A 16,648-nucleotide genomic window follows, 5' to 3' on the forward strand; every position below is an offset into this window, starting at 1 on the left:
CTGCTACCCGTCCCAGCTCATTCTGCTAATAAACAAAAGAGTTCGTCCTTTATGAATTGCATCAGACTTAGTAGCTGATAAGAGAGTTATTGATTTGTACTTATTCTCGAAAAAAAGTACTGTTGTTGCCCTTCTTTTTTTGTTTACATTTGATTATTACAATTGGAAGTGAAAATTAGTAACTCAGTTCTTTTATTAAAGTGATAGGTGAACAAATGGCCACTAAAACAGAGAAATTTCCAACTTTGACCTGATCAGTAGTAGACATGACCATAGTCAGGCTTATAGGTGATTTCTTGAGAGGCATGGAGGAACACCCGACCTTAGTGAGCAGCAATGAAGAGAAAGGAGACAAAATGTCCACACGGGGCTCAACCCAAGGGCTGAGCCACTTTTTGTAGCCTGCAAACATTTATTCTACTTTGTGCGAAGCTAAGAGGTTTTATTTTCATACTGAGCATTTGGAAATCTTGTTTGCCCAGAAACTGGTCATAAGGTGTTACTGCAAAGCCAGATTGGTCCAGCCACTTCCAGGTACCCTGACAGAGTGGGTGAAACTCATTCCATCTCTCCTCGAATCTTTGCAAAGTAAATGTCTCCAAATGAGCTTATTATTTAGAGCACCCTCTATAGTCTGTGGAGATTTAGTCAAGAAGTGATAAATTTCAAAGGATATGTCAAAAATACGCCACATGAATCCCTCCTTTTCTTGTCTCTTTTCCTTTCTTTTCCTTTCTTTTCCTTTCTTTTCCTTTCTTTTCCTTTCTTTTCTTTTCTTTTCCTTTCTTTTCTTTTGTTTTGTTTTGTTTTGTTTTGTTTTGTTTTGTTTTGTTTTGTTTTCGCTGTTAGGCCTCTGCAAACACCAGCCATCTTGTATAAAGAGAAATGGGAGATGACATTGAAGTCAAAGGATGTAGTAAATGTTGTGCTGAAGAGACAGAAGGGAAGCTATTTTCTTCCTTTGTGCTCTGCTATGAATTAGCCAGTGCTGCTTTCCAGTCTGTGCCTACTTCTCCTTTTCGGGAAATTCTGGTCTCTATTCTTGATACAAAGGCTTAGATCTGTACTTCTGCTTCCTGGTGTGTAGTTGCAGCAAAAACAGATGCCTGGAGGGTGTGGATTGGACTCTCTCTGCTTGAAGATCCACTGTCTGCATTGGAAACAGCTTGACTTCGCAATGCCTGGAAGCCACAATCCGACAGAAAGAGGGAGCCAGCTAGGGGCATGGCAGCCCCTAATTCAGTAGCTAAAATGGTGGGAATGCTGCTGATGAGGTGGAAACTGGAGATAATGACATGCTTTGGAGAAATAACCCACAGGAGGGTTCCTGGCTGCATTCTTGACACTTTCTTTGCCACCAGAGTGGTTCTAGGAAGGTGGATTATATTAGAGAATCTGCCCCAGAGAGGCCTGGATATCTCTCACTGGGCCATACATTCGCTTCTGTTGACATGGCACCTAATACTTAAATAATTGTATGTATCGTGGTGTCCAGAAATAGCCTCTGATGGGGATGTCACATGGCAAAGCAGCCTGTGGCTTCAAGGACATCACAGTCCAGATGTGAAGAAGCTGTATTGGTTCCAGCAGCTAACTTTAGCTTAACCTCATGAAAACAAAAATGCTCTTGAGAGGACAAGGTTTTTGTTGGCTCTGTCAAGCCTAAAGGCATCCCAGTAGGCAGGTCAGGCTTAGCCTTCATTATGGGAACCTTGGGTCTGATCCAGAGCCTGCTAAGTCAAAGGGAGTCTATCCATTGACTCCAGCAAGGCTTGGATCTGATCCACCGGGTACGGGAGTGTAGACCTTTGCCCATGTTGGAAAACATTACTTCCCTCCAATCCTCCAGTGTGTAACAATTTTAGAGCTCCTGCCTTTTTTTTTGTTGTGCTCTCTCTTTTTTTCCCTCTCTCTTGCTTTCTCGCCTTTATTTTTATTTTATTTTTTTTTCTTTCTCTCTTTCTTGGCAGCAGCTGATCTGGAAAAGTTAGAGGAGAAACCCGATCAGACTGTTTTCTTCAGTCATACACTAGTGTTGGTATTGTCTCGGGTAACCGGGCTGCTGTTTGTTAACCATCATTACCTATTTCAAGTGGAATTGTTATCTGGAGCTCCAGGTTCATCAGGCAAACTGGTGCAGTGCAACACAGATACTGCTTTTTATTTTATTGCTGTGGCTTTTATTGCTCTTTTACATGCAATATGGGTGAAGTCCAGGCCCAAGTCACTGCAGGTGTTCTACCAAAGTCCATAGCTAGAGGCCAGCTGCAAATTTTCACCTCCTGGAGTGAGGAACTAGTGCTTCAGAGCAATGTCACTGACTCCTTGCTCTTCCCACGCTTTCCTCTGTATCCGATACATGTAGCTGCATCTGGAGATATTTGCTGGGGTCCTGATATCCTCTGACTGTCTGGACTGAAGTCTTGTAGCACTGTGCCTTAGCTCTTGAGTTTCCTTTCTGAACACGACTGATCCTTCTCTGCATTTTTCCCTGATATGGTCAGGGCATATATTCGGATGAAGGAATAATGAAGCAGCTGGCAGGTCTGACCGTAGAATCGCTGGTATATCTGAGTGCCTCAGAGTCATTCCCTTGAACATCCCCACCACGAGCCCCTCAACACACTTCCCCGGCTCCTTGGAGACCTGTAGGACAGGAGAAAGATGAAATTTTTTGTTGTAATTTTGGATATGCAAAAGTTAAAGGCTCAATTAGGTTATCTAAATAGAGGAATCTTGTGTCATTGGAGGTGCCTTAGAGAAGACATAGACATGGGGTGGAAGGTAGGACATAAGACTTGCAGGAGACCTGCATCGTCCCAGAGTAGTAATTTGGGGCCAGGAAAGATACCTTAAGGGATTAAATCACCTGTGTGCAGGTAACCAAATTACCTCAAGGCTGCATAGAAAGCCTGTGCCAGAGCAGAAACCACATCTGAATCTTATAAGTCACAACCCTTCACCATCATCGGTATACGGCTACACTTAGCACTTCCGACTCAGAGCTGGGCCTGAGGGTAACCAGAGGTCCTCTATCCAAAACTAAACGTCTTGTTTCGTTTATGATGCAGAATTCAATTAACTTAACTTGACACGTTCTAACTAGTTGGCTAACTTTCTTTTAGAGCCACTGGAGAAAAAGAGACACTTTCAGAGTTCACTGAAGGATTAATTTCACTCTCTGGGGGTTCTTCTGCTTTCAGTATGAAGCTACATACTAGAATTACCTTACCAACTTTTTCCACTTGAAAAGAAACTTGAACGACTAGCTTTAGTGGAAATGCCTATTTTGGAACAGGTGAATCCCAGCAAACATGAAATCTCATATTAGGAACCCTCAAATCTGTACAGTTTTCCTATCCCAGACTACAAGGCACGGTTCTATAGCACAGTAATCCCATATCTGAGAGTGCTCTAAGAGACCTTCTATCACCACCTCCACGTCTGCTTGAAACATTTACCTCCATTCCCAGGGCAAGAAGGATTATGGAAGCAGCCCAGCGGCCTGACTCATTTCCTTCTTTAAATGGGATCCTCAGGAAACAATCCTGGAAATATCTCCATGGAATTTACAGTCCTTCATGCATCCAGGCTCTAGTTCTCCTGCTGAGCTGTGCTTGAGCTGAATAAAACATGTCCTCAGGCTGCTTTTTTTCATGCTTGATTGCTTGCAGAGCAGCTTTTAGCAGCTGCACACAATAACCCCTGACCTCTGCTTCATTTGCTACATGGGGTCCTGGTTTTGAACAATGTAGAGTCTAATTAAACCAGTGCAAGAAGTTTTTGGTTTGATAAGTGACAAAGCTAAGTAATTGCAATGACATACCAAGGTCCTTTTATTGAGTCACCACGTAATAGATGGCTCAGTCATATGGACATTTCCCTGGCATGCAAGCTCGGGGGCTGTCTGGAAACTTCAAGGATTTCGGCCTACAGACTCCACAAGTCCCATTTATAGAGACTATAAGAGCCTGATTCACATCCTGCTCTTCTCCCCAGCAGCCCACTCTGGCTTTTACACATTTGTGGCTGCATAATATCTCCCCACTGACAGCCGGTGCCTAAGATGGATGCAGAGCTTTATCAGGGATCTCCTGGTTGCAGAGTGAGAGAAAGTCTGCCTCCAAAGGAGTCCCACTTAGCAGTCCTCCTAAAGTGTATGGAGGAGTCTCTCCACACAGACACACATACCCCGTAGAGCTGGACTTACTTGTCAGGGAGCACGGTCCTTCCTGGCTGTGAATAGACTCTCCGATTTCATGAGGTCAGGACAGCAGTTTGTAGAAAATGATAAGACCAAGGCTTCTCCTTCTGCTTGAGTGACCTATATCAAATAGCGGAGGTATATCTTAGGTAGATGTGATCTCAGGAGAGGAAACATTAGTGGCTTAATGTTAGGGGTTAACATCCAGCAGGGCTGATAAGCAAACATGCTGTTGGAAGGGCCTTTAGGATGGACTGGACTATCTGTGCTAGATCTGCTTCCCTCCAGTCTCACTGTTTATTAGCGTAATATCTCTTTGGCAGATTTTATTCCATGCATTTCTCCTCTCCTGTATTTTTCGTACACTGTTCCTTACACACCTCCTTCACTTTCCAGGACAGTTCAGTAGCATTGTTTTTCCCTCTGATGTCTGAATAAACAAGTATAATAGTCACAATCCTTTAAATATTAAGGCAGAGCTGGGAAACAAAGGAAGGAAAAACAAATTAAAGCAGCTATGCCACTTACGGCCAAAACAAATCAAGGAACAAGGCTCTGACTATTTTCATACTCTTCTTTTTTGAAAGTTTCGTTTCTCTGTGCAGAAGCTACTGAAATAAAATCTGCACTAAAGGAGCTTCCAATGCAGAGCAAGTTCACTTTTCTTTGTTATGTTTCTGAAGAAATAACTGGCACTTCTTTCTCTGCTGAGCCTGCAAGCACTGAGGGGCTGGTCCTGTTAGAATTATTTTTCTACGTGTCCTGAAAGAACAGATTTAGGCAATTCACTGTGGCGTATTCAATGCACCAGGATGCTAGGTAAAGAATGGAGGCAACTCCCTCAATACTGAAGTGTCATCTGATGATTAGACCTACAAAAATGCATGTCTAATTCCCTGTACCATCACACACCTCTTTAGGGGCTTGGAACAATCAACTGGATTAGTTTTATCTCAACTGCCTTAAATGTCTAAGTATGTGCTATTGACTCCTGCTCACTTCATACCCAAAGCAGGGCTAGCATTTCTACGTCACAACAGGTGCCACCTAACATAGATGTCCTTTTCCCCAGGGATCTTGCTGGAACAAATGACAGTGATGTAACTATTTGCTTCTAAAGGCACAGATTGGCATCTCTGCCCAGGAGAGGGTTATAAGTGTGAATGTCATTATCTCATTATTCCCGGTCCAGTTCAAGGAAAGAGTTCAGAAAGATCCCCTCTTTAATGTTATCTGCTAGTTGATGCTTGTCCCCGTGCTCAGGGCCCTGAGAGCCACACAACCTCTGGGGAAGGTAACTCTCCCCGTTTTCCCTCTGGAGAGCTGCAGTTGCAGAGCTGGGTACCTGCCTTTTATAAGGTGCAATTCTCAGTGTGGTAGCATTTCTGTCCCTTGTGAGTCTGCGACTGAAATAGTAAAATGAGGAAACTGAGATGCTGCTGAGATCCGTGCTCAGGGTAGCCCACCCCTTGGGAAACTCTTGCATCCCTCATCGTCAAAATCTAGCTTCTCGAAGCCAATTATTCTCCTGCATAGAGCAAATATGAGCCAGAACAAGGCTGAATGGATGAACCAAGGGGTAACAAAGTCCTTCTTTTGACCTTCTGGTTAATGAATATTTATTATTTGATGAATTTTTCTCAGAATAGCTACCTGGGGACTCAAATGTGTGCACACAGGTGGCATTATGTGGCTGTCAACTGACATTTGGGTGCCTGATCAGACATATTCATTAGCTGTGCAGGGGACCTGCTCTGAGCTGGTGACATTCCCCACCCTTTGCTGAGTGCCATGGTAATACCTGTGCTTTTGGCTGCAGATCCTCCTGGATCCTTCTCAGTGCTCTGGGTTACCACAGATTCAAGTCTGAGTCACGGAGCCAGATACGACAGAAAACTATTTGCCTGATCTGCTTTAATGCAAGCTCAGTTCTACCTGTTCCCTCAGATGCTAAAGCAGGCTGCTTAGTACTTTTGATTTAGGAATAGAATGTGTTGGCTTGAAAACTTCCTGATATACTTGAGACCTGTGGGACAGAGTAATCTCTGGAAAGGGATAAATGCAGGTGAACAACAGCCAGGAGGAACTGGGGTAATCAAGGCACTATTCATGGACCTGGCCTGATCCTCCTCTGAGGTTCAGCAACTGGATTTGTGAGTGCATTTGCTATAGCAAACAATGCAATTTCCTCATAGTCATGACAACAGCAGGGCAAACACATGAGACTGATTATGTTACAATGAGCACCGCAAGGCCAGACATTTCACTTTAGCTTTAACTTCAGAGCAGACTTTCTGGAGGAAACAAGGAAGTCAGCAGGGCCTGGAAACTAAGGCAACGAACTGAGACTCAGGAGATTTGAGTGTATAACTGGCTCGTAGGAATTTAAAGACCAGAAAGGACAATTACATCTTCTAATCTGATACGGAAAACATAGGCTAGAAAGTTAAACACTTACTCTTCTATGGAATCCAATAACAGGTGTTTACCTTGGGAACCTCTTCCAGACAGTTATTCATTCCTGAAGTAGGGGAACTGCCTTTTCCCGTAGTAGACTGTTCCTGCAGTAAATCACCATCATTTTTAAAGGTGCTCCATTTCTCAGATGAATTACTTTGGCTTCACATTCCAGACACTGGGATTTATTAGATCTTTTTCTGCTAGCTTGAAGGGGCCTTTCAAATCCAATGTGTTTTTTTCTTGCTGGAGTACTTACACACAAGCTCAGCAGGGTTTGATTTTGGTCAATGGATGTCATATAGGCACTCTTTCCTTTGCTACAGGGACATGTTTCTCTTTCTCTCACTCCGTCTCTCCTTTTCTTTCTCATGGCCCAAGACTGCAATCAGTGATTTTTAAGCTATAACTCCTTCGTAATGTCCTTCGTTTGTAGCAGTGGGTAATGACATCCCTAAGCTCTGTCAAAGATGTGAACGTACATTTTGTTTGGTTCCCACTGATGTCCCTGTCTTCCCAGTGTTTCAGCCCGTTCCCCTATCTGCAGCTGGAGCTGAGCTTTGCAAGCAGTCACACAGCATCTGAACCTGTTGTTCCTGTCTCCTCTCCAAGCTTTTCCTTGCTGCTTTGGGTGGGAGTTCTTCCATACACAGACAGCTCAATTTATATGTCTTTCCGCAGGTGTGTTTACATGAGATGAGAGTGCAAACTCTGCTGAAGTAGACACCACAGGAGGGATTAAGTTGCTTAAACATAAATACGAATAACTATTTATAAAATTAATAAGCCCAGTGTTATTTTAGACACTGCAGGGTATCCCACCTAGCCTCCACTCAATAGGCTGGAAGAGTGCTTCTTCGACAGCCCCACGCAGTTGTTTTGAATACATTGGGGCACACAGAATCACAGGATCGCAGAATGGTTGACGTTGGAAGGGAACTCTAGAGATCATCTAGTCCAACCCCCCTGCTCCAGCAGGGTCACCTAGAACACATTACCCAGGATTGCAGCCAGATGGCTTTTGAACATCTCCAAGGATGGAGACTCCACCACCTCTCCTGGCAACCTGTGCCAGTGCTCAGTCACCCTCACAGCAAAGAAGTTTTTCCTCACGTTCAGACGGAACTTCCTGTGTTTTAGTTTGTTCCCGCTGCCTCTTGTCCTATCGCTGGGCACCACGGAGAAGAGTCTGTCCCATCCTCTTGACAGTCTCCCTTCAGATGCTTGTACACACTGATCAGATCCCCCCTAAGCCTCCTCTTTTTGAGGCTGAGCAGGCCCAGCTCCGCCAGCTCCCTGAGCCTTTCCTCGTAGGAGAGATGCTCGAATCCCTACATCATCTTAAGAGCCCTTCGCTGGACTCATCAGTAGACAGAAGAGCAGCTCAAAGGACAGGCTGCCTTCCAAGTACTTTTGTTATCAAGTATTGTATTTTGGACATGAAAATAACTTTGGAATACTTGTTAGAAGCTTGACAAATTTTTCTAGTATATATTAAAAAAAATCCTCCCATATGCAAAAGTGGAAGTAATGCAGATCAGTTGTTTTCTGTGTTTCCAGAGAGAAGATAAAGAAGCTTACTTTGGGCGGAGGAAAGACTTTTCTTAGGTATGAAACTACAAATGCTAAAGGTAGTTATTTCCTCAAATCTCCTTCTCTGGTAGTGTTTAAAGACAGGTCAGAGACACATCTGTTAGAAATAATTGTGCTTCCTCAGAGAATAGAGCTGGATAAAGTGATTTCATAAGATCCCTTCCAGCCCTGAATTTCTATGATTATTTTATGCTCGTCCTCCTGAGTTTTGGTCTGTTTTTAGAGAATGACTTAGCCTACTATTTAAGGACCACATAAGCTGCATCTTGACCAACATCACAATATCACACAACTTTAACTTCTTTGGATGTACGAGAAAGTTATGTGCATGGTTCCCAGGGTAATCTAGTTGTAGATCTCTCGCTATTCAGAGCCACCTCTCCTATGGCTGCTACCATTTTCTCTCAGCTGAGTATTTGTCAAGTGGTTATCATTTAAAGCTAGGATGGACTGTTTTCTATACTCTTCTCTAAAACTACGTTACTACTCATCAGGTATTAACCCATGTTTTTGGCTCACTACATCTATAGGATTAGTCAGAAAAAGTCAGAACTCTTATGAACTTACAGGGCATTTTCCTGGAGGAGGAACACATGGGTGAAGAAATATAAGATTATAATTGCATCAAGGGATCTCATAAAGTTGTGGAGTACTGGCTAAGGATTCTGCATTTAATGCCCAGCAGCAGACCTCAACAATAGTACATACTTTTTTTGGTTTTGTTTTGTTTTTCCCTATGATCTGGAGTAAATTCATCCTTTTGAATGTATGGACTTTCCCTTCTTTGAGTAGGCTATGACTCATAGTCTCACCTTCTTTCTCACAGTGCTTTCCTAAAAATGAGGTTAGCTGTAAAAACATAATCAGCTTTTAACAGAGGAACTCCAGGTCCCTGAAAAGAAACTCCTGCTCTGTTATTAGGGGACAACTATTGCACTGTATCTATCATGCAATAGGCCTCCCTGTATCTACAAAACATCTGAGTTCCTCCAGATCATCGTCGGAGGCCAGGCAGAGGACCGTAGGGCATCTCAAATGACACCAGACATCTCTGTCAAGGTACCTGAATAAAACCCTTTTTTTCGGTGAAGACCTGCAATTAGGAACTTAAAGTTAGGTACCTTAATCTCAAGGTGAACCCTACCGTGCTCAACACTAAAAGGGATTCTGTGGTAGACATACCATCATGGCATCACTTAAGTGGTGTCAGCTATTAAATAGCCCCAGTTAAGCATTTGAAATTAGATTTTCATCTGAATTAGACTGGCTTTGGTTTCCAGTCACTGAGTTTTCTTATTCCTCTCTTTTGTGGGGTTGAAAAAAAGAGTTTCCTATAACAGATTTCTCTGTAGAGGTGCATGTTACTGAAGCATGAGTCACCTCTTATGTTTTTCCTGAAAAATAAACGACTATTATTAATCATATGTTTATGGCAGCAGCCATGAGAAAATATAGAATACAAGCCAGTCCCTGCTTAAATAGCTTAAGGTCAAAATAGATACTCTTGAGGAAAAAAAAACAAACAAAATGTGAAATATTTTACAGTGTTTAGCATCAGTCCATTAACAAGGTAACCCTGACACTGACTAAGGAAACCTAGAAAACCATCATCTGGTACAAATAAATGATCAAGTACCATTGACTTCACAGGCCAACGGGACCAACAGAGCATTTGGCCTGAAAAGTTGAAGCTGAGAAGTAAGCCACACTATTGGTCATTTTTAGACGTGGATTAATAAAAGCAGATGTTGTAATGCCTCGTCTGCTATGAGTAACTGGTAATTACTTTAAGGACATCCATCATTGACTGCTGTGACGAACTAACCTTTGTAAATGAGTTAAGAGATAGGTCATTACTCTTTCAGAAATCTTTTTCTCATTATTAGGATATTGAAAAAATTAGCTGGTCAGTGTGGGATGTCTTGGCCATTCCTTATAATAGTCTTTTCAAATTGGACTTAGATAGAATATTGGTTTTCATGCAAGAACTTATAGCATGCTTTGGTTTACAAGTCTTTTGGTATTAAGGAAGAGCCATATTGATGTTTACCAGGGTCTTCGGAGAATTCTGAAATATATCCTCTTTGCAAAGTCATTTTCATGAGCTCATGGATGGTTTCAGCCCAAACATCCACAGCAGAAAAATGTCCACATGGAGATTTAGCAAGTAAACTGTCTCCTCTTCAGTCAGCTGGGATTTGGAAGGAGAGATTAAGGAGTCAATTGCATTACCGTGTTACTGCTAAGTAAAGCTACGGGAGGAGTTCGTTGGTTAAAGATTAGACCAGTGGTTAGGTCGCATGGGTTGTGGAATGGGAAAACAAAGTCCCATATCTTGTGACGAAGTGCAGGTCCCACCTCTCTAATCTATATCAGAACTGGCAATGCCATTTACTCCTATGTGCAATCCTATCTACCTCCACCTTGAGCAGATGTCTGGCTTTTATGGAGGTGACAAATTCAGTACCAGAACGTCACTTTTGTGGTGGCCAAGGTCTTCTAATTCCAGCCTATGGATATCAAATGCCAGATTATACCTACTTTTTTCTATGGCAGTGTTATTTTTCAGTTTAAAAAGATTTCCTCTAAATCTAGTTTTTTTTTCCTTCTCTTTCATACCTTTATAGGGAGCAGTTACATCCTGCCTCAGTCTTCCTTTGCTGAACTAAACAAACTGGTCTTTTTCATTCTCCTAAGACAGGCTTTACTTTCCCGGATATTACATTATAAGAGGGCAACAAAAGTAACTTAGACGCCAGTTCCTAATCTCTTTCCTTCAGATGGTCTTTCGATTTTTCTTACTTGGGAGATCAGCCATATGATTTTTTAAAATGAGTTATCTGCATAATTAAATGCTTTCTCTGAGTGCCTCATCTTTTTGTGCAGATATATTTGTGCATACAGATTTCCAACTCCCTCCATCATTGTAAAATGCCCAGTTTGGATAGAGACACCCAGTACAACCCGATCTGTTCCATTTGCCTGCTGGGGGATAGAGGGCTGATGTGACGCCAGGTTAAACATTCCTTCCAAACTGAGCTGTCAGGAAAACATGAAAAACCCTGGGAGGTAAAGCCAGCTGCAGTTCTCAAGATAGCTACACGGCACTTCCTGGTACAAAGGGATCCTGGCAGCGGTCGCATATCCATTACTTATTCCTTGCAGGAGCTATCTGTATCCAGATGCTTTGAATGGCAGCCTTTGCTTGCATGAACCCACATCCTAAGGACAGGTCAGCAGAATTCACAAGAAAACAATTTATTTACCACGGTAAGGTGTGTGAAAAGATTTTTTAAGGACAAATTAGACTTCCTGCAAACATTCTAAAATTTTCCTGTACAGGTTCCTCTTCTACAGAGCTAAGAAATTTAATCAAGGTTCGGGTAGATTTTGATTGCCAAAATTTGTATGCAACCTGTTATTCCTCAGCCACCCCTGAACTCAACTCAGTCTTGCCATTTGTAGCCTGAAAGTTTTCTTAGTCCTTGCTGTTTGCCTTGTCTGAAATGGCTAACGGCCTAGCTTCCACCTGTGTGCTATCAAGAGCCAGAAACTAGGAAGAGGTGCCTGTGGTTTTCGAGAACCTAGTGTCACTGGCCGACTTGAGGTAACCTCGAGATATCTCAGCAGAAGTGACTCCAGCACAAAAGACATAGCTACCTTCATTAATAGGCTAATGGAGCGAGTTTCAAGAGAGTCCTGGAGATCTGCAGGGATCTGTGAATGACCTCTAAGAGATCAATACAAGCAAATCCTATTGTCATTAGACTTGGATTCTCTATGTAGTTTTCATACTTCTCAATGTTGGGAGGTTGTCAAATTGGTAAGGCTGAAAACTGCTGGCCTTGTTTAGAAAACTTACCCATAAAGCAGGACACTGCGGTACAAGCATCTTCCACTTGAAGGGAATCAAGCCTCAATCTCTCACTTTTTGTGGAATTTAACTTCCAGGCTCCTGGACTCTTCAGTGCAGTGGTACCATCTTTCCTACCTGCTGAACCCAGAACAAAGTGCAGGAGAGAACAGACAAGTCATGAAGTCTGCAGAACAAGTATGAGGAAGCATGGATTTTGATCTAATTGGTAGGACACTCAGTGGGGTCCCATGTCTCTTGGGTGAATGTGCTGGCTGTGGTGAGATGGCATCACCACACTGACATTGTTCAGAACAAAAGAAAGCAGAAAGCCCTTCATGTTCTTTTAGATGGTGTCTCTTAGACGAGGTCTTTAGGCTTTAGTTTCTTAGGCTTTAGTTTCTTAGGCTTTAGTTTCTAAGTAGAGCCATCTTTCATCACAGCTCTGGCTCAGCTCTTTAAGACCCAGAAAGTGATGGGATTTTAGGTATGTCCTTTGCATATTCTTTCCCTATGGCTGTCCTCTTTTGGGAGGACACGTAAGTTTTAGATTGATCATTTAAGTCATCTAGCTTTGCACAGGGAACCCAGACACTAAGGTTTGGGTGGGTCCCGAAATCTGAACCCCAGGCAGTAGAGAACCTCAGATACGAGCACTGAGGGTTATACTCCCATTACTTTGGCAGCCCTGATTGATTTTGGAGTGAATTCCCACATTCAAGTGGCTGATGTCATTTACGCCCTCACTGCAGGTAGGGACAGGACTTGAGAGCAAACCAACCTCCCTGTGCCTGAGTTTTGCAGCCTGCAAAGCCAGCTGGCTCTCTCCAGACTAGAGCTGGGGGCAAGTTAACATAAAGGCAGTGTGGATGGCCCGGGAGCCTGGGCTGTGATGCTGGCTATGTTCTTGAGCTAATGTGCTCCATCCTCCCTTCCAAAAAAAAATCTGAGGGAAGCATTGCAAAAAGACAAAACTTTTCCATTGTTATTTAAAGAGTCAAAGCAGTTTTTGCTTGCCCGTGTCTTGTGAAATCAGTTGAGGGAGAGCCAACCTTATACAAATGTATGACTGCTTTAAATGCTCCTATACTGTGTTGAGAACTGCATCTTGCTCTAGTCTCCTGGGTCACGAGAAGGCCAGATTGGTGGGTGGAGTCAGGGAGTTTCTTGTCCTGATTCTGTAACTGATAATTAAATAAAGCTTGTCCTCAGATTTATTTCTGGAGCCACCCAGAATTTGATCTCTCCTTTTGTACAAACAGAGAGTCCTGAGAGTGCTGGACTGGCACTCAGGATGCATGGTACTCTTCCCTCCCCTCCTTCTGGCCTTCTGGACATAAATTCTTCTGCCTGTATTTCAAAATCCCCACTTATAAAAAGAGGTTAATGAACCTGAACACTTTTGTAAAGTGTTTTGAATGCTACTGATGAAAAGCCGGGTATTAATAATAGGCATTAATACTATTACAGCATAAAGGAGTTTTCAAAAATGTTTCAAAAGATTTATATCCACTTAAGCTTCACCAGCTTTTATTCTAGATGGGCCAGTATATAGTTTGGCTTCACTTATGCCATAATTCAGATCTCTCTTGCCCTTTTAAACTAGATCTTTTCAGCTATGTGCAGCTTTTTCAAGTCTGTATCCTAAACCCATGCCTGGAAATCCTCCATGCCAGGTTCTTTTTTAGAAGAATCACTGCCACCTCATCAGCTCCTATTGATCTTGACATGGTGATACATTTGTTTTTCTCTCTCTGAGGATGCTATTTATGCCATCCAATCCATTAAATAAATTGAATAGCCAGCACTGGGAGATCATTACCCTGTCAGTTCTCAGAATGCGTTCCATGGTGCTTCTCTGTCCCAGAAACCACTGATCAGAGGGCAGAAACCCAGAACATATGTATTAAATTATCTGCCTGCTTCACACAATCCTATTAAGCATTGTTCTTCTTTGTCCGGCACACTTCATCCCTGCCAAAGCCCAAAAGGCCTAGATTAACTTTATTATTATTAGCCTTTTGGATAAGTCTAACTGAACAACGTATTAAAGCAATTCTGGGCTATGTGCAGCAGGACATCCTCACGCTACTGCAAGAAGCCTGTGAGCCATCTGTAGCCGACCTTTGTGGAAGCAAACCTCTAGTTCACCGTTGATGAACTGGGAAGGAGTCACAGAACAGCAATATGATTAAGGAGAGGCTGAGTTCTGGGAATGATTCAAAGAGCTGCGTATCTCAGGCTGGCTTTGATGCCACAAAAGCCGCATCAATAGTTGGATAACAAGGGGCCTGTAGTTCAGCTGACCCAGTCTTGTGAACACACACACACACACACACACACACACACACACAGAGTATTTGGTTACAAAGACTATTTGCAAGCTGAAATGGTTCCCAAGAGAGTAAGAATATTCTTGCCAAGTTCCCAGCCAGGACGCTTAATAGTTGCACCTTAGATGTTAGCAAGTCTGTGATCAACTAACAGTCATATATTGATATATGTTGGAAAGTTTTATATGTGAAAGAAATTATGGCCACTGATTGCTATTTTTTGAGAATAGGCCAGTGCTGTGACGTTTTCTTGCCATCTACCCTAGGTAAGGGGCACCGAAGAAAAATTTCTCTTGTGGAGCTGAGGTTGTAGCTGGTGAGTCCAAGGCTCCTGGAGAAGCAGAGCTTGGAGGGCCATCCAGCAACCACTGCTTGGCTACTGCTCATGCAAAAGGACCGGCCATCCAAATGTTGCTCCCAGTGGGAGAAAGGGGTTCCTCAGGGCAGGAAATACGCGTTTCACTATACTGTCCTTGCTGAATATCACTACAAAGTGATGCTCATAATGTCATGCGAACCCTAACTTCTGCTGAAAGAGATGCTGACAGACCCCCAAAGTGCTCCTCACCCTCTGCAACCTCTCATTTTCAGCACCTCTTTTCAGCCACAACACTATTACAACATAGGATCCGTAGGAGGAAACAAATCCAGCTGAAAATTTATCCCAGAAAAGGGAAAGGATGATGACTTACCAGGCAGCCACAAAATGAGTAATGCTGATAGGAAGAAGACAGCTGCTTTCACCAGGCAGGTGTTAAGTTAGGTTAAATTATCATTTAGCCCTGACCTTCACTCTGATTTTTCTCTGCAAGGATTTGAGAGGAACACCTCTGGCATTGCAATGCCTTCTCTCTCAGGTTCACGTAGACTGTTGCTTACCTCAGTTCAGCACAGACTCCCAGTTCTCCCATCCTGGCAGTCAATTACACCTAAGAGCCTGGGATTTTTGGCTTCTTAGGTGTTTTGTGTTCATCTCCTTGTTTTATTTTAGGATTTTATTTATTTTTTTTTTGGAGCAAAGTGAGTATTACGTGAAATAAGCTGAAATGTTTCTGGCACTTTGATCCACCGGAATTAATTTGACAAGCTTAGGTTTTGTTTTTCATTTTTGTTTGCATAAGGATGATAACTTGTTTTTCTACTCGGAAAAATCAATTTTGCTTGCAAGAGGCCATGTACCAACCGCTGATGAGGAAAGCCCACGTGCTGAAATCACAGGTCCCATTGCTGTGGCAGCTAGTTACATAGAAATGAGTCCTGTGTTCAACTGAGACCCTGGGTGTTGTGTGAGGAGAAAGTCTGAGTAGTGTTAAAATGGAGCACGACTGATTTACAAATTTTTACTGCAGTGCCATGAGTACAGGGTCTAGATTGAACAGCATCCCCTCTTGTCCAGTGATCTTGTCTTGCATGCTCTTGTGGCAATCACACATGGCTGAGCTTGACGGGACAATGTTTCAGCTTAGAAACAGGTGGGAAATGGAGAAAAAAAGTCATGAGGGATTCATCTCTAGATTCAGACACCTAAATGCAGGTGTCTGCATATAGGCCTCTAGACTTGAACTTGATGGCTACATTCCCATCAGACAAGCTGGAGATCAGCACAGCTATTCTGGTGACTAAATAAGCTGAGTTGCCTCCCTTGAATTAAGAGGATGGTGGAAAAAAGAAAAAAAGTGCTATGAGTGGAAGCTGAGATTCTCTTATAATCTCTGCATATAAAAGCTGAGCTGCAACGAAGCATTCAGTATTAGGGAATTCCTTACACGAATAAAGTTAAATGACTCCCTTTCTCTTTTTTAACCTAGAATGAGGAGCAGGGTCCAAAAAAACCTGTGCTCTTCCCTTCTATTTTCCTCGCTCCACTGCTTCCAGGGTGTTCAGCTGCTCCATCCCCATCAGATTAACATGAATGCCATGCATTCCCTTGCAGAAACATCCCTTGACCTATGCAATGACAGCCACCACACTGACCTTGCTCCTGTGGTTGTGGTCAACAGCCACGTGGGACGCACCGGGCCGGTGCTAACAAGCAAACAAAAAGGACAACTGTGCTCATATTCCTCCTCATCAATCACTCACAATAAATGCACCCATGACTGTGCAAGCTGGAGCTGGGTGTGTGCATGCCTCTTTCCATGTACCATTAATCACTGTCGGTGCTCAGTTGAAATTATCCAAAAATGTCCGATCACGGCCCCACTGATG

General features: G+C 42.9%; 1 long non-coding RNA gene across 3 annotated transcripts; it reads right to left on the reverse strand.

Annotated features, from left to right (window-relative positions):
• Positions 1–845: 845 nt before the first annotated feature.
• On the reverse strand, positions 846–15,407 carry LOC104150113 (uncharacterized). 3 transcript variants are annotated; one of them, XR_011139393.1, is made up of 4 exons: positions 15,320–15,407; positions 12,117–12,248; positions 4,211–4,324; positions 846–2,646 (listed from the first exon to the last, which is right to left on the reverse strand). It is a non-coding gene; the product is annotated as an uncharacterized lncRNA (long non-coding RNA). The 3 variants fall into 3 exon arrangements; XR_695508.2 differs by having other exon boundaries at positions 12,117–12,245; positions 15,320–15,384; XR_011139394.1 differs by lacking the exon at positions 15,320–15,407 and adding an exon at positions 15,133–15,238.
• Positions 15,408–16,648: the final 1,241 nt, after the last annotated feature.

Source organism: Struthio camelus, chromosome 2 (assembly GCF_040807025.1).
Source record: "Struthio camelus isolate bStrCam1 chromosome 2, bStrCam1.hap1, whole genome shotgun sequence".
In the NCBI taxonomy this organism is placed as follows: domain Eukaryota; kingdom Metazoa; phylum Chordata; class Aves; order Struthioniformes; family Struthionidae; genus Struthio; species Struthio camelus.